Raw genomic sequence first — 27,576 nt, 5'->3', positions numbered from 1 at the left:
TGCAGTTTGTGACTCTGAATGACCCACAGGTAACTCACTGTCTGCCAGCTCCTGGATGTCCCTGTGTTGTGAGCCCTAGCACGTAGCGTGGGCCAGGACCATACAAGGCGCGTGTCAGTATATGGAAAGGGAAACCGAGGCAGAGCCAGCTAGATCAGCCCCATCGCCCAAGGCAGTCTCCAGGGACTAGCCCCACGACTAGTCCAAGAGCAAAGGAAGGATCAGCGATGGCAAGGAGTCAACGGGCGAGAAACAAAGAGCACGCACGGTCCTTTGTCGTGCTGCACGTCACAACTCAGTTGCTGAAACAAAGAACTACAGCTGCCTTCGGTAGAGTAACTGATCCAGCATCCCCCTCCTCCCCCGCAACGCCCTCTTAAATCTCTCCTCAGTCACAGCACACTTAAAAGGGGTGAGGTTATTTTTAGTGATGCAGCAGCTACCAGGAAGGCATTGGGTTTCCACTACATGACACGATATCCCGAGAGGACGGCGAGGGAGGACGAGTTGCTTCCAAAAATGGGAGCTCTGGCTGGATTTCCTCCAAGCGGGAACAACAGATGAGCTAATCTATGACCTTTAACCTCTTGTGAGCACGCTACTCCCATCGGTTTTGGTGGACCCTGCGGACAACTATCTGAAGGCACAATTTCGGCCTATTCTTTGGCTGGATCTTCTACCGAGATACGCTTTTTGCAACCCATGGAAAACCCTTTTACTCGGCTTGTGGGGCCTGTTGGTTTAGTGCATTACAGAGCGTTATATCAGTGCGACTCCACTTAAAAGGTCTGCGAGCCAATTAGGGTAAGCGAAGAGACCCGAGGCCCACCACAAATCCACAGCAGCCGCGCGGATCCCACATTACCCGACACAAAAGGCCTTTTCAGCCACATGCAGAATCAGGTCTGTACCCTTTGACCCTACAAAAGCACCCAGCCCGGGGGCCAAGCTGGGCCATACTAGAGTAGGATGGCTCTAGGAAGAAGTAAAAAAAAAAAAAGAGCCTGAAGTGGAACTACTCACTGTAGGTAAAGTTAAGCACATGCTCAAGCAGGAGCCTAAATGCACCTCCTCAACCACTCCTTTTCTAGAGCCCGGTGAATACGATACGAACGCACGTGTCTGCACGACTATTTGGTTGGTGAAGGTCAACGGCTACAGCACGGCTGTTGTCACTGAAGACAGATGTGCCGTTTAGGCACATTACAGAAGCAATCCTAACCCCCCTGGACTTACCGAACCACCAAGTCCAACATCTTCCTGCTAATTTCAACCACCCCAACATGATAAATAAACACAAAAAATATTGAGAATAAGGCACGGCCTTCTGCAGAGTCCTTCCTGCATCATGAAACTGCAAGGCCTTTTTAGGAAGGCAACGCACCTTATCCCCACTTCACAGAGAGAGGAAATCACAGTGTAGGAAACCAAGTGTAAAATATGTTCCCGAGGTCAATTTGCTTAAATGCCTACGAGACTCCCGAAAGCTACAGATTTCCCCCCGTTGTGCAGTGCTGTAACAGCCCACGTCTTCCGGGGCGGCGTGAAGAGTGGGGCACCAAGGAAAAGTGGTGATTTGCAAATAACCACGCACCCATGGCTGCGTTGTGAACCATGGCTAATTTAATACCCACACATGCTTATTACAACTATTCAGGCCTGCGCTGCAATCAGCTTGTTTACACATTTCTCAACGACGACATTCAGATTATTATTTTAATTGCGAAACCCCTTCATTCAGTTGGAGTCTATTAGGGAAAGTCGTTCTCCTTCGCTGGGGAAAACTAGCACTTAACTGGAAGATGACCTGCCATTTGGAACAGCTGCAAGTGGTGCCGCTTGGAGAGGAGGGGGCTGAGAGGGAGGGAGGAAGAGGGAGGAGAAGTTGCCTCTACTGGGAATGGTAGCAGCTGGAAATCTGGCACAAAGCATGGTCATCCCTTCCCAATAGCTTCATCAAGGGGCAGCCTACAAGAGCAACAAGCCTCAGTTAACTACTTAAGCACCCCAAGCCTGGAAGTTGCTCCTATCACGCCAGGCCCAAGGCGCATAAATCAGTGACATAGTGTTCAGGAGTTAGCAAGAGCTGTCACGATCTCAAATCTGAGACTTGGGTTCCTGCTATTGGACCCCACCCTACCTTCCTTCTCCCTCCCCACTTGTTATTTGTTTTCCTAGGGTTCCCCTTTGCCTTTCAAGGAGAAGCTAAGACCACCATCTTCTGCAACACTGCAACAAACCCAAGACCAAGGAAGAGGCTAAAAGCAGCGTCCTGTGCTCTCAGAGGTGGATACAGATTTGCCGAGTGGGCAGGAAAATACCCGTTTCTCTGGCGGCAAGGTTTGCTAGTGACCGCCGGTACTAGAGACTGGAGCTACATTGTCCAACTTTGTTGTGCTACTCTGCATCCGTGTGCATGGCAGGGGTTTATTTCCAGGGGGTTTTTAAATGAAAAACTGAATTTGGACATCTCTACCCCCATCTCAACACACTCTCTTTTTTGCCCCAGAAGACAATTATTGAAACTTCAATAGGATCAATAGCCAGGAAGAAGGTTTGCAATGAGAGCCGTACCCGATTCTTGTCACCATGTTCAATGGAAGGGTCTGACAGTTTTTAACACATGGGACCAAACAACCCAAACCCCTGTACTCTGACCTGTGAGCCAAGGGTAAGTCATTGGTGTTGCATGGACCTGGGATCACCTTAAATCACTCTGACTCTTTGGGACCACTAAGAGTATCAGGAGTGACACCAGAGCACTACCCACTTAGTGACTGGGCACATAAACGCACGACGTCCTAGACTATCATGCCCTTACCCTTCCGCAAGCCTGGGGTCCCATTTCTGAGACTGAATAAGCTACATGGCTTGGAGAGAGAGTCCTCCCAGATAGACTTGTACTCCCCATGGATAGAAGCAATAAAGCTACTAATCTTATGGTAACCCAAATGAGGCCAGTACTGTCCCAGATGTGTTCACACATTTGGAGGGCTTCATTAAAGCAGATACACCACTTCCAGCAAGGCAGCCTACCCAACCCTGAAGAAGTATGGCCAATTAACTCATGCATCTGCCTCAACAGGTACTGCTGTCACTGTTTGGAAAGTAAGTAACCTCATGCATGAAGGGGACATGGTGCATGGCTTATATCATCATGGTGAGAGACTGCCAGAGTGAAGCAGTACCCCAGTGTTCAGATCTGTATTGTGCCAAGACAAGTTTTTGTGGGTTTTTCCCCCCCCCCAAGCTGTGCTGGTCAAATTGGGACAGCTAGTAGCTTTATGGTTTGAGTGCATGAGCAAGCAGAAATTAAGGGTTGTGAGGTCTGCTGGGGTAGACGTACTGCAAGGTAGCAGCCACAGCTGATGCTCTACAATTAAAGCCAATCAGCCAGTACCATAATTGGCAATTGCCTTGTGTTGTTGGACAAGCATGGCTAATTTGCTGTACATAACCATCTGTTTATTGTTTGTGCACAGCTACATGGTCAACAAATTAAAACACAAGCAAAAAGTTTGGAAGTCGCAAAAGTTCAGTAGATTTCCACACAAGGCATTATGAAAGCATCTGAAGAGTAGCAAGCCACTAATTTGACACCAACTATTCCGTAGTCCAAATTAAAAGCATTCAGTCATCCCTTGAGTGAGCAGAAATAATCCCATTTAACATGGATGACCCAGGCACAGAGTCAAAGAAGAATTTGCAAAGAGCCGTAAAAAGGTGAATCCTTTCAGTGTAAAACTATTAGTTTGAAATGCAAGTTTCACCCCTAAAAATCCACAAACTCTTGAGGCTTCAGCACCTGGATCCAAGTCCATGTGTTGGGCTTGAGCAGAGGCCAGCTCCAGTTGCATTTTATTAATTAGGCAAACAACCGCAGAATGACTTCCAGCTTACGCGACTGGAGGGAACAACACCTCACGCAGCTGGTTACTTGCATTTTAGACGTTGCACTGCTGTGTTTGCCATGGAAAGCCTGCCAAGTTCTTGCAAGCAAGTGCAAAAATGGCAGCTCCCCCCCCATCAAATGACCGATTGGTTCTGGAGATGAGCAGAGTCTCGGGGGACCGTCTAGCTGGAAAGCGCCTTCGAGCTGCAGCCCCATGAGAGCAAGGCAGCAGGGATGTTCCACATAACCCTGTCGGTATTTTGGACAGGGCTGCAACACATGCACAGTCTCAGGCTGTAACCAGAGATGCTGGAGTTGCAGCCTCGGAGAGATCCAGATGGAAAGTGTTGCGTCAGGAGCAAGGCTGGAGAGGTAGGCATTTACTCCGATTTCTAAGGGGTTTTTTCCTGATACAAGTACTCCTTGCTGCTCATAGGAGATTTCCAAGTGCTGGGTCACTTGCTGCCACTGTAAAGCTAAGTTTTGACCAAGCATCAACACCCAGGCGGACACCAGATGCAGGACACGTGCACCTTCCCACCGGGGTTGCCCTGGCTGCCTTGCCTCTAATTCGCATAGTGGGTGAAAATGCATCCACACCTCAGGGACCCAGGACAGGTTTGGTCTCACTGATGACAGATGCTCACCAGCTGCTTTCTTCCATTACCTGATGTACTCGTGAACACCATGGAAAAGCTACAGTGCAAGACTTCTCCTCCTTTCTGCTAGTTGCACAACAGTCCCAAGACATCTTTGCTCTTAGCCTACAGCCTCTTTTCCACGCCCCCTGGCCCATCCTTCCTTGGTAGATGAGCTTCATGAACAAGACTGGAGGACTGCAAACCTTTTTGCAGAAGGCAGGAGGAGATTTGCACCTTATAGACCAACTACAAAGTTGAATGTTCATGTATATAGTCATTATACCAAGCAGCAAAAATTCCTTACAGACCTTTTAAAAAGATACCCAAAGAACCGCAAACCTGCATCCGCGGGTCAGTTGACATCATTGACAAGATTACAGCTAACTTCAGATGAGACAGGACGGAGCTGCAAGGGAAGTTTGTATCAATGCCATGCCTGACTGGAAACAGCCCCTCTACTTTTTCCTCACGTTTTGTCGCTCTCAACTGCTTTTCTTGGGCAGGAGGTCAGATTTGCGCATGCATAGCACTTCTCCAAGACGCACTTTGAACAGACACATTTCGGTACCTATTCCAGCAAAGGAAATCAAGTTAATCTAAATCATAGCAGCCAACTGCAAAAAAGCACCCCCCAGACTGCCGTTATGAATTCGCCAAAATAAAATATGGTTTAATCTTTCAAGAGAAAGGCAACAATATGCTGGGGCCCTAAAAAAGCCCCAGTATTAAATATTTGCCCGTCTTTCCAGTTCATCAGATCACTTCTAGGCTTTTTCCACAATCATTTCCAATTTTCCTTTATTAAGTCTCAAAGCTGTTTTCCCTCCTTGTTAAGGTTTCAAATGGTGACGGAGGAAAAAGGGTTCTCCCACTTCACAGATAATGCAATAAATGGATGATTGAAAGAAAGAGCAATAGAGTAACTGCTGCAAGTCCAAGGATTCAGCTGCTAGGCAATGAAGAGATGAACAGTTATACTCAAGCTAGCCAAAAGGACGCCCCCCCCCCCCAACCGATTTCCTATGGGTTTCCTCCCTGCTAGCCAAACTTTGTTTTATCAAATCGAGACAAGCCAAGCTCCTGACCCAATTCCCCACCCCACTTTCCATTTCAGGAGCGCCATACAGGTCATAAGTGACCTAGCCAGAAATCAGAGACCCATGGACATGAGCAACTCCAAACATGCTCTTGGGAAAGTCTCGGTTATGTTATAATCCATATTTAGACTTGCACAGATTTGGGCGCTTAGTTGCTTTTTGTACTGCAGGAGCATGCACAAGTTGTGGCCGTCACTGCGAGAGGCATTACGGAGGCACAGAGCTCAGATAGTCCCCATCTCTAAACAACTTCAGGTCTAGCTAGGTAGGGCAGGGCGTCTCTGCCAGAGATGCAACACACAGCGACTGCTAGAGCAGCTTCCTTCTATATTAAGAACACAAAAGAGCATGCATCGTAGTCACACTGTACGACACAGCCTCATTGTTCACCGGTAGGCACGATGGAGTCACTTTAAGCATCAGAGCTGGAAAATGAAATACTGAAGAGCTGTGTTCAAAGTAAGACTGCCCATAGCAAAGCCCAGCAAGGTCAGAGGCCTTTGCTTAGCTAATCCATAGGAAGTATTTTAGAGTGACAAGCATTAGCCGCCAGATCCTGCAATGAGACCCCCTACACCCATGCAAAGCTGCATTAATCCATATGGGTTCTGACTGCCATAACCCCGACCAACGCAAAGGCTTTGCATTGTACCAGAAAGCCAAGACCCCCATCCTCATGCTTCTTCCTCCCTCAGGGGATTGAAACAAGGCTCTTGCCCTGCTTGCATTTTGCCCAGAGGCATTCCCATGCACCTGCCCCGATAAGGTACATGCTGCTCTCACTGCCCCGCAATGCTGTGGCAATTGCTGCAGGAGTGGGGAGAGATGTGCAAGGGAGTCATGGAAGATCCTTTGGCATTTTTATGCACAGAGCCCTTGGTAGATGGCAGGATTAACAAGGCTCTCAATCTGATCCTAAATCTTTATGCATAGGTGCTGAAGTAGATGAAAGGGAGAGGACTTTGGGTAGCAGGACTGCATTGCTGAAGACTTGCAGTTGCTTGGAGGGGATGATTACGGTACATCGAACACCACCATGCAGATCAATATTTCCAGTGTGACGACTCCCCCGCCCAGCAGGAATGAAGAAACACCAGTGCAAGGAATTTAAGTTGGGAAGAACAAAACAACCAAATAATAATTAAAAACAAAAAAAAACCCCGCAGCCTACATGTCCCACAGCTCTGAACAGACACTTTGCTGATCAAGCCTGGGCCCTCTGAAGCCAAAGGGAGTTCATCCATCAACTTGAATGGGCTCCACGAATACTTAACATGGAAACTAGAAAAAAAACCACAGGACACACACTGTAACCCAAACCACTGGAACCTCAAGACAGAAAAGCAGTCGTGGGACAAATCTTACTGTCATTACTCAGGCCTGTTTTGGCCGACTGCAAGGAGCCACTGCCTCCGTGCTGCTTCAGTGGCCATCACTGGGCACACGATTGTTTTAGAAGGAGCTCTTCACCTCTTCCTCTAGCCCACTGTCTTCTTTGGTCTGACTTTTTCACCCTGCCAAGTCTGAACTTAGATTTGGATGGGGCTGTGCTGGTTTAGACATACTTTAATTTTGGACAGGGTATCAGTGAGAAGCTTCAGAAGGACAAGGAGAGTAATTGGAAAGGAGAAAGGAGCCTGGCTCTCCAAAAACACCCAGGATGGGTCCTGGATACTAGTGTTTGGGACTCCCAGCGCACCAGCTCACCCACTAGCGCAGGGGACAACATGCATCACAAACAACACAAGTCAGGTTTCTCCAACTTTCTTACCTGCCTCCCAGGTCATCAGGAACCACCACACATCTCAGAGCACCTTCGCAGGCAGCTCCCTGCTGGCTTTGTCTACCCTGCAGAGGTAGACCCATGCTCAGTGCAATGCTAGTAGGTAATGGGGGTATTTAATCTGCTTTACTGCATGCCTCCCACCACCGGGGAAACCGAGTCAAGACAGCTTCTTGCTTTTCCCCACCGCCTCCCACCAGTTGCTACGTCAGCTTTGCCACCTCAGCCATGACCATGCCGCAGCTCATCAGGGCTGCTCCCCCCGAAGCACTGAGGCTTTTTTTGAAGGGTACTGTTCCCCCCCCCCACCATCATCATTTTGGTCTCCCATACAAGCACACAATGTTCCTTCACTTTGCCCCTTGGGTACTTACCCACCAGCTCACCACATCTCAGAAGCCAAAACTGCAGAAAGGTCCAGGGCCCAAAACCCTTCCCATAAATCACTCATCCTAACAGACTCCCAGCAGCCCCTTAGGCATTAGGAGCAAGCTAGCAGCTCTCCCAGCCCCCCTGCCGTGGGGGCCCAGCACCCGGATGGGGTGCTGGCACCACAGAGATTTTTGCACCCTGCAAAGGCACTTTATTATCATGCACCAGGAAAAGGGAAGGCTATCCCAGCCCTTTCCACCCTGTAGAGGTAGGGCTAAGGTGTGTGGCCTGACCCAACTCAATTCATTTTCCTAGCTCAAGATCTCTGCCCACCTGTAGCCATTTTAATACTCCCCCTACCCACCTGCAGCCATTTTTATACTCAGGGGCAAGGGACTGCTTTATTTCCCACAGCTGGCCCAGCCCCAGCCCTTCTCTCCTGCAAGGATAGGAGCAGAGCAGACACTCCTGGCCTAGCCCTAGCGAGGAATTAATTAACCCCTTCCTTGCAGGGCACCAAAGGGTCCTGTCCACCTTGCCACACTCACTTATTTCTTCCCAGATGAATGATGTGCTCTTCTGAAGCATTTCTGCAGAGCCCGTTTTGCAAGAAAAGGCTCCAAAACCCACATTCAGACACCGGGGTCGGGCACTGTGGCACTCGGCAGGCGTGTGAAGACCCCAAAGTGCAAACCTGAGCTTCCCAACGTGAGCTGGGGATGCCCAGCAAAGGTGCCCCCATCCGAAAGCCGAGCTCGCCGGGGCCTGCTGCTGCCTCCCACCACCTGCAGCTGCTACCCTGGGTGAAAGACGCCTAACCGCTTCTTGCTTCGCTGCCGGGAAAGGAAAGCAAGACTCATCCCTGGTGCAACTCCGTGCAGGGCAATTCATTCCAGCTGAGCCCAACTTCAAGGGACTCGAGCAAGGGGATGAATCTGACCCTCAATTTGGTTTCCCACAAAATATTATGGAGCCCCTCGACATATGGGTATTTCTTAAGGAAGTGATTTCTTGAGAACAATGGGGACTTGAGGAGACTGAAAATGTCTCTGTAGTGGTTTGGCTAGTAGAAGAAGGTTATCAAGTAATCCATGCTCAATTTGTGTCTAAAGGAGGGTGGGGGGGAGGAAAAAACTAGTGAAGTGAGCTCTGACCTATCCACCACATCGCTTTATGTGCCCAGAGTCTCCGTGTTTAATCACTGTTGTGTTTTTGCTCATCTGCGCTCAATTCATCAAGAAAAGAAGAATCATTAATCTAAAAAACTAGGCATAAAATTTATATATCTACTACCCCATTTTATTGCCAAATCCTACTGTATTATGCTCCAGTTTTATGTGTACGCTAATAAAAAACATGTGCGAATTCTTACATTTTTAAAGCAGTTGTGCATCGGTGTGGTTTGAGTTAATGCTTTTGAAAATATAGTCTCCACGCAATGCTATCTGAAAATAGAATCTGCCCACAGTTAAACTTTAATTCTTGAGATGTGGTATAACAGCGGTTTATGATAGACAGGGCTCTGTGCGCTCCAGAGAGTTTTACTGTGGGCTCAGAGAGCACTAAAAAGTAACACACTTCTGAAAAGGCAAAGCAAATGGCTTTAAAGGGAGCAATTCATTGCAGCAGCAGACACCTCCATCACCAGCAGTAAGAAAGGCTTTCACCGAGGCACGACCAGCACAGGCACAAATTTACCGTGTACAAAATATGTGAGCTACAGTTAAGTGCAGCAACAATCAGCTCCTGCATTTTGCCGGACGGCAAGAGCGAAGTGAGCAAAGTCATGTCAGGCTGCACAGGGGTAAAAGAAATAGAGTAATATACTGGGATACTGGAAACCGGGTTACAGTGGCACGGGGAACCGGCGCCCCCAAAATCTCTGTGCTCTTGATAGTTAATGAAGTCTGTAGCGGGGGCGGGATAATGAGACAAACGTGTGTTGCCATTCAGCTGAGCCTGTTTCTTTACACGGAGTCAATGTTCGCAGTAGGGATATGAACAAAAGCAAATCTGGAGTTTTACGGGTGCCATCACAGAGCTCAATAGCAGAATATGGACCTCCTGCAACGAATGAAAAGATCGAGGTCAATGGAGCTGTAAAGAGATGAACAACATAACACTGTACACCGTAATATTAGTTTTATTTATATTCTGCAGAAGACCATTTATGGCAAATGATCGGGGTTTTCAAACAAGCTGGTTTCCGGCTACTCTGGTTTGCAGAACTCTTTTGATTTTATTTGTCTGTATTAATGGATGCTTTACCTGCAACTATCTAGTGAGTGCTGTTACGTGCAATCTTCTGCTCAGGGCAAAAGGAGATCTCCCAGAGCTACTGGACTGTATTGCACTCTCCAGTCGTAATGAAACTACCTCTAGGGAGAAAAATCAAAGGACAAACTCTGTATAAGCCTTCCAGTTGGCAGCAAAAAGGGCCAGGTTTACATTTCGGGGTACCTCATAACTTAGAACAGCAGCTCGAGCCCCCACCCAGAAATCTGGGAACACTAAGTTTGCCGAGGCGGCCCATAGAAACAAACCCCCTTCCTTGCAAGCAGTGTAAACACAAAACCCCAAATTTATTACAGAAAATAAACAAAAAAACCCCCACTAAATATAATTTTTAAACACTATTAACTACAAAATAAAGTCTATAGGTAGCACCTGCCTGGGGAGGCTTCACCCATGCCCAGACAATCTGGGACTTGGGGCTCCCCGAAGGGTAGTTCTGGGGGTCTGCACCTGTATACCTGCCCTTCAGCAATGGACTGGAGAGGGGAGCCATAGCAGAGTCCTAGGACCTGCTCGAGGGTCCTTCTGCATTGCAAAAGGCTTTGTTGCTCCTGGAGAAGCAGTAAAGTGCTGACCTCCACTTCCACATGGTGGCTTGGAAGGGTTAACTGTGGTTTTCATCAGTGTACCGCACCCCAAAATCCCTAGTCCTGATCCCAGCTCTGCTGGGCAGAAAACTACAAAATAACTCAAAAGGAAAGGTCAGGTCTACCTTGGCTTGGGCCCAAACTACCACTAGCGCCCAACCACACCGCTTGGTTGGGACAAACTACAAAAGGAGACCCAGATCTATCTTGTTGGGCCTAAACTGGGCAGCAGAAGCCGGGCGGACCTATACTGCACTGAGGCCCAGATCGATACCAAGAAGTGCCAGGCTTCACCCTGGCCCAAGTCTGCCAGCCAAACATGCTGGGGTGCAGCCATACAGCTAGGCTGAAATGCAGTAGGTGTAAAGCAGGAAAAAGGGGCCAGGCCTAGGGCATCGGGTCCACGAACAACACGTGCTCCCAGAGGCTGGGGGGGCATGGTGACCGCCGGCAGGCGGCGGTGGCGGGGGCATGGCAGCGGTGAGTGTGGAGCTCCCACAGGCAGCTGCAGCGGTGGCGGGGACAGGTCGAGTGGTGACCGACCACGGACACTGCCAGCGGTATTGGAGGCGAAGCGGGGTGGTGGCAAGGGGCGCTGCCAGCAGCATCAGCGGCGCTTTTCTCCGGGGGTGCATGTGCACCCGCATCCACCCCCTACACGTCGCCAATGATCCAGTCTCAACTATATCGCTGTGCTGAGACACTACAATTACAAAAAAGAGGGGACCAAGCGCATGTGGCCAGTAACTTCCAGGACCCCATTCCTGGTCAGTCTGCTCCAGGGGTTAATGCCCCCGTGGTATGATCCCAGTTGAGGCCTGTGTGGCAAAAACCGTCAGCAAAACTGCTAGGACTCCATGCCTGATCAGTTTGCTCCAGGAATGAACCCCCCCGCATCGTATTCTCCCACTCAGAAAAAAAAGCAGGGGAAAGAGGAGTCTTAAACACGGAGACAGACTTTCTCTCCCTGTACCTGAGGCTTTCCCTTCAGGTAGCTTTCGCTCTCCTCTTTAGTGAGGAGCAGGGGAGACCCGGCCCCCACCCCCCACAGACAGCAGTTCTTCTGGCTCCCAATGCAGCTGTGCAGCTCTTAGGAGCCCCCAGCAAAAGAGAGAAAAACCTGAGCTGAGTTGTTCTTATATACCTGGTGTGACATCACCCAAGCCTTGTCCAATTAGGGAGTGCTGTGCTCCAGCCACTCTCTTACTCAGTCTGCCTGGAGTGTCTTCTGCGTCCTCCAGCCAATAAGGCCAGAGGATTTTACATATTTCGCCCAGATACAGGCCCTGGCTTTCCATGTGCAGAGCACATGGCCAAAACAACAGGGGCCATCTTGGCCACATAAACACACACACACACACAAGCACAATACACAATGACCAAAAGCGCACTCTGCCATGCACAACCCAAGTGTATGTGGCTGTTACATCTGTCTAATAATCGGGGCTGTACTATGGCCTGTTGTTCGCGTCACAGCCTATTAATGACCCATCTCCCTTCCCATTTATTAGGAAAAGATACCAAGAAAGTCAAGCGTGTGTAGCCAAGTGATGTGACACTATATCTGCAGGATGGGGAGAATTATTCATCGCATAACTCCACTGGCTCTTATAAGGTGACACTGGATGCATCTACATGTTCATTAATGCACCTTAGAGACTGCACATTTAGTCTGGGACTTCCTTAAGAAAGTCTTAACTAAATGCACAGTACGTACTGTGCAGTAGTGTGGGCACACGGTTATTTAGTGACACTCACTGCGCATTAGCCTAACAACACTGCGCAGTTAGCTATTAGCAGGGTTTTCGCAGTGACACATTACTGTGCAGAGTTATTAGGCTAATGCGCAGTAAGCGTCTCATATAAACATGACCATTGGGGATATATGAGGCCCAGTCTATCTCCTGTTACGGTCTGTCAGTTGTTTTTGGTCGGTGACAAAGCCTAAAGACTCATCAAATTCTGCATATGCTCCCTGCTCTCCTCAAAGTACCAGGGGCCGAAGCATGGCTCCAGTCCTTAGGAGCCGGCCTCTCCTTCCCCCTTCATCTCATGCAGGCACCTCCACCAGTGTCAGAGGCAAGGGGCTGGGCTTTACTATCCGTCAGCTGCTTCGTGGCAACTCCCTTTGTGCACACTTACTTAGATGAAATCTAAACCCCAGGAGCTCAGTCCACTTGTCTGGGTGCTTAGCTACTTGGCTTATCTCTACCTATTGTGGGGTAAGAGAGTGCACATGGGCCATTACCATGGAAAAGCTGCCACGTGACAAGTCCCCATCCCCTCTAGATCCCACTCTCCTGATGCAGATAATGTTATCTGTCTTTAGCGTGAGAAAAGTTGAGACTTACCAGTACAAAATGTGCTACGGCCAAGTCCTGAACTGTGCTCCATAGACCACTGCTTGCCTCCAAAACAATTGTGGGGGTCCCAGGAGAGGTGGCTACTGAAAGGTTGCTAATTCTTCCTCGTTTCCAGCTGCTAAACAGCATTAAAAGACAGCTACAAATATATTAAATAATGGTAACGTCCCACGCAAGCAGCTGCTCTGGATGACATGGGGATTGAAAATGGAAGGAATGAGGGCACGTGATCGTGACTGGGAGGACGGGGAAGACTGTACTCCCACAAAAAGGAGGGACTGCCCCTAGTCCTTTTCCCAGGAAGCTTGGGGCTCCCCCTGCAAAAAAGTTTGGGAGGTCCCAAAGACCTTGAACAAAACAAAAAAATTGCCACGACATTTTGTGGGACTCTGTCCAAAACATGCAGAAGGAAAGCGGGGACCTTTCTGTCTCGGTAAGCCGTCCAGCCAAAATAAGCTCTTTCTAACTGTGTGCCTCCTGTTTCATAACTGGGGCAAACAGGACACCGAAGGAGCTGGACCCCGGTGCCAGGCCCAGGCTGACTCCCTGATCTGTCAACACACATAACCAAGTCTGCTGTCCTTCTCAAATAGGCTTCACTCCAGATCAGCTCCACCTGGAAAAGGCTTGGACAAGAGGAAAATCATAACTGGATGGAAAGCAACCATTGCTCAACATAACCCTACTGCACACCCCTACAGCAGCCCAGGACAGGCGTATGAAGTTACCCCTGCCAAAGCTCACTGAACTATCAGCGGTGGATGGATTTAGACCTTTTTGCCCCATGAACGAACCTATTATTTGCTGCTTAAAAGTACTATCCAATGGGCTTGTGTACAGATATTTCAGTCGGTGGATGCTGCAGCATGCCTTGTGAGCATCCCCTGTTCACGGGTGACCGGGCCACCTCTCCCGGGACGCCGAGCAATTCTTTTGAAGGCAAACAGCCATCTCCGGAGCACAGTTCAGGACTTGTACTGGTAAGTCTGAACTTTGCTCGTACCAAAGACTAAGAAAAACTATACCATTATCAACATAAGGAAGCAGAATCTGGAGAAAATGGGGACTTGTCACGTGCCAGCTGTGCATAAGGTGACTGGGAGCACTTCCGTGAGACAGGATAGCTTTGCACTCAGCTGGGATGCCTGAAATATTGAAAGGCTGCAATAAGGTACTGGCTCTTTTTAATACCTTGTGTCAGCAAAGCAAACAGCATCCACCCGAGCAAATGTAAGCATATGCCTGAAAAATCCTGCTACTTAAGCTCCTTATAAACTGAGTATTCACTGGGCTCTTGCTCACTTTCAAGAGAAACACTGTTTTGCCTGGACAAATATTCCCAGGAAAACACCTGGGGAAGGAGGGATATTTGAAAATATCCCCCAAGATCAACGCAGGCTTTTTCTTTGCAACATCCACCCAGCTCCGTCCCCGCTCTCCCTCCCCCCAGCCTCCTAGCAGGGGATGCTAGTAGCAAAATAACTCAACATGGGCTTTTGTGAAGCCAAATTCTTTCCCTAAAGACGAGGTATCTCTGCCACTGAAATCAGGATTAGGCAAAAATGGGGAGGGCCCGGACCTATTGTAGCAAGTGAGGTATGTGATGACATCACAGCGATGTCAGCCTGCCTCCAAGAAGACCATGTGCCAGGGCTGGGCCACCAGATACTCCCCTCTCCCTGGAGCAAAAGGAAAACAGGGCATTGCCCATTTTCTGCACCGACTGCACCCAAGATACCCCATATTTTACCTATCAAAAAATAATCCACAGGGCTCGGAGACTGGGATAGCTGCTCTGGTCAAAAGGGAGCCCGGAAGAGTGGGTGTCTGATGCCTGAAGGCGTTAGGCATCAAAGCGACGCCTGGGTCCAGCTCATACTTTACCTACGGCACAGGTCCTATTTCAAAGGGAGGGCCATATGGTGGCCTTGACTCCAGTGAGTCAAGTTGGGCTTAACCATCGATGGCTCGACAGCCTGGTCTCCTGGGGCCTCTCAGCTCTCCGGGGACATCTGGGCTCTGTAAACAAAGAGCAGCATTTGTTAGCATTTGCCCATCGTCCTGCCCCTCCGCTGTCGGGCGACATTGAACTATAAAGGGGCCAGAGATAGCCGGCTGCAACGTCAGGGCCAAACCCAGACCTGATCACAGACGGTGAGATACGGCTTTGCGTCCCCTTTGCCACCCACGTGTGCCACCAGCGAGAAGGCTCCCCCCAGATTTCAAAGCAGCCTCTAACAGGCATTTGGAAGATACTTCAGAAAAATGAATGGCCCCTTTTCCACAATTAAAGACATTTTTTTTTTTTTTGCAAAAATCTAGTTGGTCTAATGAAAGATAGCACCTCTGCCATGAGTCCCGATTGCTTTGGTCCCTTCTCCAGGCTCTTAGGAGGGTTTATAGGGAGGTGGCCCAGCAGAGACGATGCTCCCCTGAGTGCTGTGAATGCTCCCCCTGCCTTGAAGCAGAAGGCAGATCCTGTCGTTAGCAGGGGTGGGCAGTACACAAGGTAAACTACTACCTGAAGTAGCCAAGAATGGTGCCTTATGCTGCATAGATTATTTTTTTTAACCTCATTTCTTAATGAAACCTCCCCACAGCCTTGATTTTGTTGCCATTGTACGGAGGAGTAAACTGAGGCGCAGGGCCAACAACTACCCTCAGTCATGCATGACAGCTGTGCTGTGCAAACCGGCTCCCTTTCACTTGGCTGGACCGAGGCCAAGCAGACGAAGGCCTTATCCGCTGTAAGGCAATCTTGACGGGTCTCATTACTTCACACTGTCAAGGAATAAGCAAGCGGTGCCAATGAAAGCACAATGGTGCGCTGACACCGGGCATCCACACAAAGGGGGGGCTGAGTGTTTTGCTTTGCTTTTTTAAAAACACACACAAGTGCCTAAGTCGCTTGCCCCAAGTCACTCAGTAGCAAAGCTGGGACTTGCCCGGGCTACAATACAGCACACATCTAAACCAGCTGACGGACTTAAAGTTTGCAGTGAACTCCGTTGCGTTTGATCTCTATTCAAGGTGCTATCCCGGGATCTTAATAGGTGGTATCTCAGCAAATGCTTTATGGGCCGAAACCTCCATTAAAAAGGCTACTGACTCTCACACTTGTCTGAAAGAGCAAGCTGGCTTCAAATGCTGCTTGACAGATGGGAAGACAAATGGACTATAGGATTCCTGATCTAAAGCGTCAGAGCCATGGTCAAGCCGCAGACACGTACGTCTCTATTTTGACGCTGACCTCAAAGGAAAGCAGGCCGAGGCTCCGGAGGGGGGAAAGGTCAGGAAACATCACACGTCGGAGGCCAGTGCTGCTTTGAACTTGAGGACAAATCTTCTCAACGGTGCGGCGTTGACAAGAAAGCTTCCTGACACTCCATGGCTGCAAACTTAGGAGGCCTGCCCCAAAGAGCAGCAAGCAAAGGGATGGGATCACAGCAATGCAAAATCCTTCCTCCCTTCCAGCCTCAGCTCCCTAGGCAGCCCAGGCAGGAGAGAGGAGTGAAGGTGCAAGAGCAAGGAGCTGTCCGTGAAAGAGCTGCACAAGAGCGCGCGTGGCAATACCTACAAAACCCCCTTTGCCCGTCTCTGAGAATAGCAAAAAGATGTAGGACTCCCTCCTGCCCCGGCAGCAAGGTGCTTCCCTGCACACTCACAGATCAAGGGACCCCGATGCAGGTGCTTTGTACTTCCCTCTTCTATCTGTGCTGATGCTGTATAGGAAACGATAGATCACCGCTGGCATTAACTCTCCTGGCATCTAGAGTGCAGCCCAAAACGCTCCCTTCCCAACTTTACAAGAACATCACTGAGGACGTTTCACAAGACCGCTGGTTGGAGGGACCCTTGGGTTGCCCCTAGCTCAGCGGTGTGCAACCTTCAGGCCCCGCTGCCTGGATGATAGCATGAGGCCAGTCCACAGGTTGGATCCCGTCGATCCCATGCACCCTCCCAACCCTGCACGCTGGATCCAGCCATGTGCCAGTCTGATCCAGGGTGCAAATTAAATGAGACCCCCCTGTAAGATTTGAAAATTATAACTTGGGCAGGGGGGGATCTCTGATCAGATTGCTCCTTCGCTTAGGTGGACTTGTTAATTGATGAACCGGTTTAATTTTTTTTGGCAGACTGCCCCAAGAGTCAAACTTTGGTCTGATTACTCATGCTAGCTCGACCCCACGTGCTGGATCTGGCCATGGAGTGACCCCATGCACCACCCCCACCCTGGCACACAGAGCCACACAACATCCAGCCTGTGAGGCTCCCCACAGAGACAGAAATTTTGGCAGCAGGGAAGCAGCTATTAACGCTGCCATGGCTCCCCCACCACCAAGTTTTTGGATCTGTGACACAACTCTGCAGGCTAGATGTGGCCTGCAGACCAGAGGTTGGACACCACTTTCATTTCTACCCAGAACTTCTACAATCTTTTCTCTGATGCCTGATGAAGCTTGTTTGTGCCCAAAAGCTAGCAATTAAAGATTTTTTTTTTTTTTTTGGCAAAAATCTTGTTGGTCTAATAAAAGATATCACCTCTGACCATGGGCCCCGATTGCTAACTAAATCTAGTTCAACACCCATCCAGCCACACACATGTACAGAGGAAGGATTCCCTGTTCCTAAAACACTGCAAACTAATGCCCATGCACCCTCTGCTCGAAAACCTCCAGTAAAGTTTTAGACAGTCAAAAGCCCTCAGTTGAATTTAAATTGCTTTGCCAGAAACCTTAAAAACAAATCAAGAGCCGGGTATCGTATTGTTTCGCAGGAGCGGAGGAGGGAAAGAGGTCTCTTTAGCTCCCCATCTTCCTTCGTGTTGCCGCATGGTCACAAGCATGCGCGGAAGAAGCTGCTCCAATGCAGGCTGTTCCAAGAGATTAAATCAAGGGTCTGCACCGGGTTTCAGGGCTAGCGCAACAACTCTAACTGCACCTCTCTGGGGCAATGGGCAGGCATCAAAATAACTGCAGGCTCAGAAACGCTCGAGGACTGCAACAGATGCCAGGCGAGGAGGGAAAGACACAAGCTGAAGTGCACAAGGACATTTTTACAGATTTCTTTATCAAACCTCACTGGTGGGAAGACTGAATTGCTGGCATCCGATCTTGTTAGCGCAGGGAAACATGATGACTACCGGGTAATGGCGACTGATCAGTCAGCGCAATCACTGCTGCTGCTAAAATGCTTATCTTCATTTAATATGCTAATGGGCAGGAGTTAACTGAACCTGCTGCTCTGGCTGGCCCAGAAGCTAACTAGCGGTGACAAAGGGCAAGGGGTAGAGAGCATTTCAGGATTGCAACCCAAAAGGTCATCGTATCCTTACTAACAGCTGAGGTGCGATTGGTTGCGTGAAATCATTTCTGCCATAACCTCTAACAACTGACTTCAGGCTGCATCCTTGTCCATCAAGCGGTGCTCTGAGCTGAATTAAAAACAAGATATTAAAATGTTACCCAGAACCACAGCAATCCATCCACGGCCGACATCCATTCTTCATGCTGATTATTTTAGGATTCTCCTGATGGGGCTGTTGTTCAAGCGAACAATTTTCTGAGCACATGAGGTTTGGGAGGGCTTGTTAAAAATAAAGATAATACTTGCTAGAAGTGAAGAATGGCATTTCAGAATTAAAAATAGCAAGGTTTCCCTGCGTTATGAAACCATTGCAGAGAGTTAAAAAAAAAAACCAACACAAAACACCTGGATAGATTTTTTTTTTGGTGTTGGCAGAGTGGACCTAGGCAACCTCACTCAAAAATGAGTCAAAACAGGACTTTTTAAAACTAAAAAAAAAAAATCCTGATGTTCAGAACAACTCCATTTCATGAGACACTTCATTTTCCTCGTAGGATCTGCATTGAGGGAGAAAGAGAGAGAACGAGAATGAATTTCCTCAACAGCATTTGCAACGAACATACAAAACTGTGTCCCCTCTCTAAAAATTAACTTATCGAGAGCGTGCAAAATCTGCTGAAAATATGCTGAAGATTTTTTAGAAGAAACCAAGAGGAAGGCCTGAGTAGCTCCAATTAGTCAGGAGAAGCTTCTGGCCAGGAGCTGGGAAGGGTGGCTCCAGGCTGAGCTGCAAGCTGCTTTCGGACATGGGGCAAAATAGTCTGAGCCCACCCGCATTGCCCCCAAAGACCCCAGAAAAGCACCAGGCCTAGGGCAAGCTCTGGGACCGGTTAAAAATGGCTCGGAGGCTCCCCTGCTATCCTAAACGCGGTGGATCTGAAGTTGTCATATGCTGAAATCACGTGAGCATGCCTCTCCCGGAGCGAGGGGTAGCAGGCCAAGGAAACGTGCCAGCTCCACTCGGTCTCGCCTGCCAAAGGCGGCTGGATCTCTCCTCGCCGCGGCCTCCCCTGGCAATTGGTCTTGAATGGAGTAACACAGTTTGTAAACTCAGGAAAGGCCACGATCCTCCGGCAACCGGGCCCAACAAAACTACTTCCACCAGTGTCAGAGGAGACTCTCAGGTCCACGGCCACGAGCCCACCAAAGATGCCAGATCCCCTGCGCCGGGTGTGACGGCTTCTTCCCCCGATTTGGCCCCCGGCCTGGATGTGAAGGCAGGGAACCCAAGCCTGCTCACACCAGGCTGCGTCCTGACATCCTCGCCCCAGGACGACTTGCTCGGTCTGCATCGACTTCCCTCAAGCAAGGCCCTGGAGACTCTGCTTTCTGTACGTGCACCTTGATGCCTTCAAGACCCCTCATGTTCCAGCTCTGTCCCCCTTTTTTGGATCGGCTCCTTCTCCACCCCCAGCCCTGTTTTGCTATCCTCCCTTCCCGCTGTCCCATACTACAGACCTCCCTTCCTTACCTCGAAAGCCACCCTCCGAGCCTCTTACCTCAATCATCTTCCGAACAAGCCCTATAGTACCCCCAGTGGCACAAGAAACACGGGGCCCGGTGCTCTCTGGCCCCATGCCTTCAGCAAACCCTAGCACCATGCACGGAGACACCGAGCATAAGGGCAATAATTGACAGCCACATTGCACCTCCTTGCACAGTGCAATGACACAACGCCAGTGCCCCGATCCAGTAAGTAGAGCCACGGGCAAAGTCCTGCACCCGTACAACGCCCCGCGCGCTTCCGGGCCTGGGTCCACTCATACAGACCCTGTTATAAAAGCAGTATCTAATTCCCATTTCAAGACCAGATCCCACAACTGCTGAAGTCAGTGGGAAGCTTCCCTTTGCTTTCATGGGACTGTCTGCACTTAACTTCTGATTCGAAGCTGTAAACTCTCCCGCACAGGCACACTTGCGGACACTTTGAAATAATAACTGCAGATTAGTACAATAGTTCTAATAAAATAAATAAAGGTACTAATAAAAGATTAATAAACTGCCACTGCAGGGTGCAATCCCAAACACGCGGAGTGTCACCTCAAATTTCCCAACCTGGTCTCTGGATATGAATATCTTTTTAACACAAAGTTGCCAATAGCAGCAAAGTAAGTCCCTATTTTTAGTGCATGATTGTTTTGGTACATGCAGAACACCAAATTTGGTAGAACAGCTTCTCCTTTGGTCAAAGACATTTCAAGCAATTGTGCCTTTTAACACATTTTCATATTATACATACCTTCCCCCCTACCCCACCCCCGGCTCCGTAACAGCGCTCTGCAGACAGCTATTAATGTTTCCAGGAATGAAAATGTTCATTGAAAGATAATGGAAACCAGACATTTAGTAACATTTTCATTTTGCATGTTTAAATATTTATAACTATGTTCATAAAACCACATGTTTGTTCTCTTAATGCTCTAGCAGTTGTGTTTATGAAATGCAATATTTCTTGTATGCCCCTTCATTGTGTCAGTTGCTTTTGTCGAACACGATCTACTCAGATTGTGGCACTGATGGACTAGCTTTTGTGCATGCACACGCACAAAAAATTGGCCAAAATTAAGAGCAAAAAATGATGGCAAAAACGAGCACATATTTTCAGAGCATTAATGCCTGACTGATGCATCTGTGAGTCTAAACTTTGTAGGGGGCATTTCTGCTGACTTCATTCTTTCACAACTATTTACTGTCAATCTTGAGGAATACATTTCTTAACCTACAGCAAAACAACGACACATAAAAAAGGATAAAAAGCAGCACAAAAAAAAAAAAAAAAAATCAAGCACTGATAAGCTCCCTAAAAAAAGCATTGTTCTTTTTGGATGATACGTGCTCTTTTAAATACTAAACAAATTAGGGCAGAGAGAGCTCAGATCCATGTTAATATTACAGTTGTCTGATTCCTTGATGGACTTTTTTTTTTTTTTTAAGTTGATCAAATAGCCATAGTCCAAAATCGTAATTGCTTCCGTTTAAAAAACGCAATTTTCAGAGTGTAGCGTTTTGTTATCATGGCTTAATTAAAAGACAACGTCAGGCAGCTTCTATGAAATGCATTTTACAAATCAAACCAGAAAAGGAGGTGACACACTCATAGCAGGCAGCGTTTGCAGAATTTATCAAGACACTTTGGGGCCTCACTGAAAACGGGTGGAAAGGGTCTCATTGCCCCCAACACACGCGGAAACAAAATCTTCATCATCATCAAATCTGTTTCTAGTCCAAGATTTAAGTGGGGGTATAAAACATGTGGCATGACTTGCTTCTTTGGTGCCCAGCCTGAGATACCTGGGAAGAACCTGATTTTCAGAAAGTGAGCATGACTTACCAGCTAAAAACCAGGCCCCTCCCACCACACACACACACACACCAAATAACTCAAATTGAGTAACTAAAATACCACTGCTTATTAAAAAAAAAAAAAAAAGTCTCTGGCCCAATATCAAAGAGTCCAAACTCAGGCTCAGTGAATTCAAAGGGAGGAGCTCTGAGGAGCAGATTCAAGATTGGATTCTTGCCTTTTTCCTCCAGAATAAACAAAAAGAGCGGGGAAAGAAGGAGGTGGAAGAGGGGAAAATGTAACAGTTTTCATGTCCTATAGATTTGTCATTAATTCCAAATCCAACGTTTACAAAGGCACGAGAGCAAACAATACCATTCATGAGCTCGCTTTAAAATAAATGTCAGCTGAGATGTAAAAAATGCAATCAAAAGCATTGCTGCGACTGCGGTGCCAGCTCTGCCGCTCCCACCACCCATTTCAGGGTACACTGTGCTGTGCTTACAGCTCTGGCCCCTCGTGCCATGTGATCACTGGCGAAACTGGGCTTTTCTTTAAAAAAAAAAAAAAAAAAGAATAAAAAATCCCATGTAGCCCTTGGGAAAGGCTGTGACCCAAAAGACTCACGAACCAGAAGGGAGATATAATGTCCTTACTTTTCTAATTAAAAGAAAAATCCCATGAATTCAAAGCAAATCTCTAATTTGGAGGATGTCTGACAGGATTATTTAAAACATTTTAAATTCATCTGGGCTATTCTTTCTAGTAAAAAAAAAAAATATGTATATATATCGATATATATATATATATGGGGGGGTTGGGGAATGCATATTTCATTTGGACGCAGATCTGGAGTACGCCTACTTTAATTAACCCTCTGAGGCTTTACTCACATGAGTAGCCCTGATGCATTGAAGTCAATTGGGCTCCTGTATAAAGCAAATCTTTGTAAAGTTACTCAGCTGGATGAAAAATAACTGGCAGACACAACTAGTCCAACTCCACAGGGACTATCCGCATGAGTGAACTTCCTTGCGTGTTTATAGGACTGGGCCTTAGATTCGGTTACTCAAGTGAGTAAAGCTAAACGCGACCGAGCCGGCTCTCAGCCGCAGCCCTAAAAAAGCAGTTGGCAACTACGTGACTCTGAGTTTACCGAGAACTGCTGGGAGACTTCAGCTCCGTGGATTCAAAGGGATATGAAATGCAGCAGCAACGCAACGTTTTCTGTTGTTATAATGCAGCATTAAATCAGTGGAAACCCCAGGCACAACGGCAGGTTGCTAACGCAAAGCAAAATTAAACAGGAGCGGAGCGAAAAGGACCGGCGGGGAGTTGCGGTCTCCAAAACAGTCGAGCGATTGTTTAGTAAATGGGACAGAAACAGCAAATCCGGTACAACGCGAAGGAGAACTGCAAAGTTCTTTCACTTCCAATAACCCCGGCTCCGACGCCGAGGAGGGAGCGTGGAGAGCTGGAGCTGCACAGACGGGAGGCTGATTTGCAGGAAGATCGTGCGGGCCGGCAGATCCCTTCCAGCAGTTCTCGTTCCCCAAACGCGGAGCCCTGAAGACGCGAGCACCGCAGCACGGATGTCGTCTTCTGGCTGACGCCGCGCCAGCAGCCGAGGGCCAAAAGCCAGGCCTGGGATACAGAGAGCAGCGCGCTCACAGCATCGATCCTGAAGGCTGCCGAGCTCCGGGGACGCCCGTGGAAGTTAGGCAGGAACCGAGGGCGCTCAGCACCCCCTCAGCAAGCCAGCCACCCCATGCAAGTATGCGGCCCCTCGCACCGCATCGTAAAGGGCTTGTTCGTCTGCCCCCACTTCAGGGGAGGGGAGGGTGTCACAGGGAACAGCAGCCGACTGGGATTAGGGTGTCAAAGGCTGTTCAGTGCCTGCTCCGAACCCGTGGGCTTCGGCGGTCATTAGTCTACGTGCTCCGTATCCAGAACAGCTGCACAGCAGCCATTTTGTATCCCGAAAGTTGCTGCACACCCAAACCCGGAGCAGGAGACCTTCTGAACAGGGTCCAAAGACCTAGGAAGAACATGCAGGGCGACCACGCTCGGCCTAAACGCTCCTGGGCCTGCCCCCCAACCTACCCTACGAGACGGGCAGGGATCACAGCCACGCCGCGGCGCGATGGGGATGACGACGCCCAGCTCCCTGCCTCGCGCAGCCTCTTCCACGTGCACAGGAGCAAAACTCCAGGGACTCGCGGGGAAGCACAAGGTCGGGCTCAAGAGAAAGGCCCGGGCCCATTCAACTGCAGGCAGGGCTCATTTCCAAGCCTGGTTCGGGCAATTTTTAGCAGACACCCTGGAACAGCTCGCCAAACCAAAAATAAATAAATAAATAAAACCACTCGGATCAGCTCCTTTCCCCCCCGCCCCAACGCCCTTCCCAGGCTCCTGTTCAAAGTCTCGCTTCCTACAAAGAGATGAAATCAAGAAACAGGCGCTCTCAGGCTGACCAAAAGTGTCAGTGGGAAGGAAATCAAAATAGCAAATGACTTTCTGTGCTGGAAATTAAACTCAGTGTCCCAAAATTAAAACGCATCAACCTACGACCAGGCAGTTCCCAAAACCCTGCCCTGAATCTCCAGCAACCCAGAGTCCCTCTTAGCTAGCCGATGCCAACGCTGAGCCGGCTGGGACCCATACGCGCGACGGTAAGCGCTTCATCCTGTGAATATTTGTGTTGCCTTGGATTACATGAATAAAAACCATGCGGTTAGTCCTTTACAAGATACAGCTTATATATTTTTTTGAGTAATGCAAATGTTGGAGCAAGGTTAAACAAGTCTCCGATTTCATCTGATGGGCAGATTAGCTGGTGTGAACTCCTTTTTTCATTTTATTTTTTTTTTGCAGACTGTGCAATTTAAGAGGACTTCCTCCTAGCAAATGGAAAGCTAATCTCCAGTTTTTTTTCCTCTCCAAAAACAATAACGTATGTCTGCAGAGGCATTTTTTCCACATAATTAGATTGACCATAGTAACAGCCTGCAGGTCAGGGATGGTTCATAAAGACAGTCACGAAAGTCTGTCTCGTCTCACAAGTTGACATTAGCCAATATGCAATGCTTTTTGTTTGGGAACATGCAGTATTTTTTTTTTTTTTTTTTAATGGAAGTGTCCAAACTAAGCCTGGAAATCGGAGATTTCGAGCCCATGGAGTTACTATGTAAGTCACAGCACACAAGCCCAAGACTCTTGAGCAAAAACCTCAGCGAAAGCCTTTGGGACTCTGCCCTCACGTGTGCCCCCACAAGCCATCAGTGGCACGCACAGCACAGACATCGAAACCGGCACGCTTCGCATAAGCTCACACCTGAAGTCTGCCAACAGGCCAACACAACAGCACCAGCAGCCAGAAGGCACCGCAGGAAAAGGAGGGTTGACCAACTCCTTTTTTTCCTTTGGGTACTTCCCTACGCCACAAATCCTTGCGAGTCCTTTAAAAATACGTTCATCGACTCTAGTCTAGACCCAGTGCTGCTCACCTTCGACGGGGCTGCTGGCACAACGCAGGCAAGCAGCTCCTTGGCCCTTTATATCTCCAGTCCTGGGGTGCCACTGGGTTAGGACACTTGAATAATAAAACAAAAACAAAAACAAAAAAAAAACCCAAAATGCACAAGCCATCATGAATGACACATTCAAAGCCAAACTGACCTGGCCCCTGCTCTACTGGGCCAAGCTAGCCCTTCCCTACAGATGAGTCTGCAACGTTTGCCCTTTTCACGCGAGCAAGGACGGCCCTGGGGCAGCGGTGTGAACTGCCAGCATCTAGGGAGCACAAGCAGCATCCCCCAAAAGCGTACAATTTATTTATTTTTTTAAGCACAAGCCCAGGAGATCCAGGACCCAGGTGCATTCACCCCATGCTGGGTTTGCCCATCACTCTCCCCGCCAGGCTTCGGGCTGGAAACTAACTTCCCCCACCCCGCAACAAAGGCAAGCAAAGCTCCCTCTGCCCCATTAAGGAAAACAGCAGGTGGGGTGATAAAGTCAGGAGGGGCTGGTGCTAGGGCAGGGGAGAGGCCTGCAGCTGCCTGGCAAGGGGTGGGGGGGCTGGCGCACCCCTGCAATGCCTGGGGTGACTCCCTGGAGCTGGGCTCTGCAGAAAGCGCCCCGCATCCTCCCACCACCCAGGGACCCGGGGCGCCTGCCAAGGGGGTGCATGCAGGCTAGGAGCAGCCCTTTGCAGGGTCTGCATGGGGAGGGGCAAGTAGCTCAGGCCCCCCGGGGGGCTTTTACCTGTGCTCGTGTCCCGGGTCGGGTCAAGGCGGGGCTGTCCGCGGCCCCGGGCAGGATCTGCTCCTCCTTCGGGCCCCGGCCGGCCCGGCCTCGGGCGGGTTTCCCCCGGCTCGGAGGCAGGATCCCGCTGCCGGAGCCCTCCGCCCCGGCCCGGCCCTCCCCCGCGCATCCCGGCTCCCGGGAGCCGACAGCACCGCACTTAGGAGGCGAAAGGCTGCTCCGAGGCGCCCGAGCGGCTCCGCGCCATCCCCGCCCGGCCCGGCTCGTCCTGCAAGAAGCAGAAAGCATTTAAACATCCCGGGGTTTGCTGCGCCCCAAGTGCGGGAGGAGCCGTGCCCCCTGCCCGGGGGGGGGGTGCCCCAAGCGGGACGCGCGGCGGCTCCTCCCGCACCAGCCCGTGCGGCGCCGACCCGGTTTCCTTCGGCTGCCCCCCCCCATTTTTTAAATAGATACTTAAAACATTACAATGTGCAGAAGCAGATGGGGGGGGGGGGTCACTCACACACACACGCACACGCACACGGGATCGATGAAGCAGCACTTACTTTAATCCGAAGTAAACAGCTCGTCACCCCCTCCGGATCCGCGCCGCCTGGGTCACGCAGACACCCGCGCGCAGGGCTGCGGGTGCCGTTTACCTCCTGCGCCCGGACAGACGTGACACTGCCCCGGCCCCGCCGGCAACACCGCGCTTGCGGCAGCACGAGTCCGCGCGGGCGCGGGGGGCACGCGCACCGCGGCAGCGGGCCGGGCCCGGCGGGGAACCAGGCTGCCGGGATGGGGGGGAGGGGAAATTGGGTGGAAAAACGCGGGGAACGGGCTCTTTCCAAAACAATAAACTTTTAATGCTAAAGCAGTTATAACCAAAAGCTGTACAGAGTTCCCATCCGTTCCCAGGGAATTTTCTTTTTTGTTTGTTTCGGGGTTTTCCCCACTCTTTCTTCTTTTTTTTTTTTTTTTTTTTTTAAAAAACATTTTTTTTTTTTTTTTTTTTTTTTTTTTTTTTTTTTTTCCCCTCTCCATAAATATTGTTCAGTTCCCGGCACTTTTTTTTTTTTTTTTTTGTCTCGATCCTTAAATTACAAACGATAAATATGGCATCGCGGATATGTATTTACAAAAAAAAAGAAGAAGAAGTTATTACAAAAAGGCAACGGTTTCAGACTCGAAAACGGTCACGATCCGGGCAGAACACCACACCCTTCATCCTGAAAAAACACGGAGCGACCCCATCAGACGAGAATACATTCACAAGTGTAATGCTGAGAGAGAGAGAGAGAGAGAGAGAGGAAAGTTCAAGACATAACAGGAACTTTGGCACGGTTTAAGACTGTGAGTTGCAAACAATCAGCACTAAGGCGGGCGGAGGGGGGTTTCTTTCCATCCTCGGGTCGATCTCCCCAGCCAAAGAAGGAAACGTTTCACGTCGGGGTTGCGCGGGGAGGAAGGAAGAGGGCTAGGAGGGCACCGGAGGAGGGGAGGGAAATTAAAAAATTAAAATTAAAATTAAAAAATGAAAAGAAGGAGGGGGGGGACGAATCCGATCCTGAGAAAAGGCGGTGCGGGGGGAGAGGCTCCGCCGGGCCAAGCCGGAGCCGCCCCGGCGGCGCGGGCGCTCCCCGGGTCCGTGTGG

At 49.5% G+C, this 27,576-nt stretch overlaps 1 long non-coding RNA gene across 1 annotated transcript; it reads right to left on the bottom strand.

Annotated features, from left to right (window-relative positions):
* Positions 1-8,346: 8,346 nt before the first annotated feature.
* LOC109311018 lies at positions 8,347-19,632 on the bottom strand. The gene is made up of 3 exons (XR_002101371.1): positions 18,496-19,632; positions 13,019-15,049; positions 8,347-9,849 (listed from the first exon to the last, which is right to left on the bottom strand). It is a non-coding gene; the product is annotated as an uncharacterized LOC109311018 (long non-coding RNA).
* Positions 19,633-27,576: the final 7,944 nt, after the last annotated feature.

This window comes from Crocodylus porosus, unplaced genomic scaffold (genome assembly GCF_001723895.1).
Source record: "Crocodylus porosus isolate Cpor-Errol unplaced genomic scaffold, CroPor_comp1, whole genome shotgun sequence".
Lineage (NCBI taxonomy): Eukaryota > Metazoa > Chordata > Crocodylia > Crocodylidae > Crocodylus > Crocodylus porosus.
The sequence above is the reverse complement of the archived record's forward strand: the minus strand, read 5'-3'. Positions and strand labels throughout refer to the sequence as shown.